The 3,226-nt window shown below is 36.3% G+C and overlaps 1 pseudogene; it reads right to left on the minus strand.

Moving 5' to 3' along the window:
* Window positions 1-1,708: 1,708 nt before the first annotated feature.
* Window positions 1,709-1,808, minus strand: LOC113292076 (annotated as a pseudogene).
* Between the last annotated feature and the right edge of the window lie 1,418 nt (window positions 1,809-3,226).

Raw genomic sequence — 3,226 nt, forward strand, 5'->3', positions numbered from 1 at the left:
CCTGATTCAACCAAGCTAATATCTTTCAACCGTTATATCGAAACTTAGCTTGTCACACACACAAATGAAATGCATTCATTTAGGTTTGAGTAATCGTACCTAAACGTTTATACTTAGTTAGTTCACAAATAGTTAACCAATGGTTAGCCATATGAGCACTTTCATATTAACCGTATTCATCTTCTCATAATTAGTTCAAATGACTCATAAGAACTAGTTGATAGAGTTGTTCAGTTGCTTAGGTCTTTATTCATAGACACAATTAAAACAAAATCGGTTTGATCCACTTAAATCAATTCATGAACAATATAGCCACGGTTTGCAAAGATTGCATTCCCTATAATTTATTATTTTAAGTTCATTAACTACCGATTTGAGATATCACCAGCTTGAGTACGCGTACGGGTATGCGTATCTTAGCTACCAGATTTGAGTTTACAAACTCAGAAGAAATTTTCGGTTCGAAAACTTCCGTGGGTACACGTACGGGTACGTGTACCTAAGATGACTGGTTTACAAGTTTGAAAACTACAAACTCAGCAGAAATGTTCGGTGGAAAACTTCCGCCAGTACGCGTACGGGTATGCGTACCTGATCAGTTTTTTTTTGGATTTGTTGTAGTAAATAGGATTCGAACTCTAAGACTTGTGAATATTAAATTTAAAGGTTTAATGAAAGTTAGAGATACTGGGACTAGGAGTTCACCGAATTCATAACATAAGGCTCAATTATTCATTCTCAATAATTATCGCTCAATAAATAAAACAACATGGACTCTTATTAAATCACCAAACTAGAACGAGACCGATAGGGTAACGAGCTTAACAAGAAAGTCTTTCGAAAAATATTGGTTACTCTTTTATGCATACTTCGAAGTTCTTGACGGTTTCTGTAAGTTGAATGCGTGACTGCGCCGCCTTGTAATACCGGTGAGGTCTTGGATATCAAAGCTCCACCAAGCTTCCCTCGCCTCTATTCAACTTACGTTAACTCGGATTGATTCCAGAGGAGTTTGCTTAAATTGTAATGAATTCCCGTTCGAAGGATTAGAATCTGGTCTAGAAACAATCTAAGTGGAGCCATCATGCTTTTTGTTTGCTAGGAATCAATAGGTTTGATTTGGTTGAGTCGGCCTTGATCTGTGTTTGCTTACCCTTCCAATTCAGGAAATTCTATTGTATGCCTAAACGTAAAAGAGACGCACTAGGTAGATTTGTTAAAGAGAAACCTAGTAGTTTGAAGCGTCTCGATTACCTTAATCTAGAAAGTCCGGATTTTGAAGAGTCTGTTTTTGAACGTTCTTTGACTAAGGAGAGAATCCCTGTTGCTCCGATAGCGCCAGAAATGACAACTTCGAAAGCTTTTTTGAACCCAACTAGGACTACCGGTCTTTCGTGTATTAAGTTAGCTGAAACGCAGGCACCCTATGAACTGAAACCTGGGACCTTACAGATGCTCCCAATCTTTTTAGGGAAATAAAATGAAAACCCTTATTACCATGTTAGGGATTTTGAGGAAATTTGTAGTACTCTAAGAATTAGAGGCTTAGATGATGATGCTTTAAAACTTAGGTTATTCCCATTTTCCCTGAAAGATAAGGCCAAGTCGTGGTTGTATAGTTTGGACTCCGAGTCAATTGAGACATATGAACAACTTACATCTGCCTTTTTCAATAAGTTTTTCCCTAGGCACAAAACATCGTTTATTAGGACGCAAATATGCACATTTTCACAACAAGAGGGAGAATCTTTATATAGGTATTTGGAAAGGTTCAATGATTTATTATCCCAGTGTCCTCATCATGGTTTAGAAAAGGTTAGGCTAGTTCAGATCCTTTATGAGGGTTTAGATTATTCCACAACGACCATGGTTGAGTCTCTATGCACTGGTGGATTTGAAAACCAAACTGTTGATGCGGTGATGGAATTTTTTAATGAAATCGCCGAAAAAACCCAGCAATGGGAAAATAGTAGGGCACCGCAGAAAACAATTCTTTTAAGTAGAGGAACAGAGAGTCACTGCAAATCATCCGCAGGGTCATCTATATGTTATGTTTGGAATAGAGAGTCACTGCAAGATTCATCATCATCAGCTTATAATCTTTGACATTCAAGAACTCTCAATCTTTGTTCCAAACTAGGCGGTGTGTGTTTATAATACTTCTCATATATTTTTAAAGGTGATTCTTCACTTACCACATGTGGAGTAGAAACTCCATATTGTTGCCTACGCTTATATTCAGCAAGCGTCATCTCAGATGAGGTTTCCTGATAATTTGACTTTCTACGCTTATATTCCGCCAGCATCATCTTAGGTGACGTCTCCCCAAAAGACGTCATCATCCTCAAAAAGTCCCTGAAAACAAATACAAAAAGAAACGCATAAAAAGGAAAAAATAAAATCTAAAATGAAATGAAAATACTATACAAAATAAATAAAAATAAACCTACAAAAAATAATCTAAAAACAAATCCGCGTCGGCGGCGCCAAAATGATCAGTTTTTTTTATTTGTTGTAGTAAATAGGATTCAAACTCTAAGACTTGTGAAGATTAAATTTAAAGGTTTAATGAAAGCGAGAGATACTGGGACTAGGAGTTAACCGAATTCATAACATAAGGCTCAATTATTCATTCTTAACAATTATCGCTCAATAAATAAAACAACATGGACTCTTATGTTTTCCAAGGTAGATTCTCAAAATATTAGTTATAAGTTGTAAGCATGGGACATCAAAAATTTAAGCAAGCATGATCCATCGAATAAAATGATAACTAATTAATTCAAATCATAAATCAATTTAAAATAAATGCAAAAGTCATAAAAAGAATAAAATAAATTCACCCATGTATGAAGTTCGGCTTCCTCCGTCGACCCAATGTTGAGATTTAGCTTCTCATGATGAAAACACACTAAAAAATATAATGCATAGCTCAAATGGTGTTTTTATTGAAGAAAACTAATAATACAATGAATCTGCAATGCTGTATTTGCGATACAGAGGTCACCGTTACAAGAAACTGTTGCAAATTCAAAACAAGTGTGCCAAACTGACTGTTGCGAGTACTGTTAATAAACGACAGTTCTCTGCGACAGTCAATAGGCGTCAAATGTTCTTCTTCTTCTTCTTCTTCTCTGCAGCAACAGAGAAATCTGCTCTGCAACCCTCTGTTCTTCTCCCCAACTCTCGATCCTCCTTCTCTGAACTCCTACAACCCTTTCTATAC

Source organism: Papaver somniferum, chromosome 6 (genome assembly GCF_003573695.1).
Source record: "Papaver somniferum cultivar HN1 chromosome 6, ASM357369v1, whole genome shotgun sequence".
Taxonomy (NCBI): domain Eukaryota; kingdom Viridiplantae; phylum Streptophyta; class Magnoliopsida; order Ranunculales; family Papaveraceae; genus Papaver; species Papaver somniferum.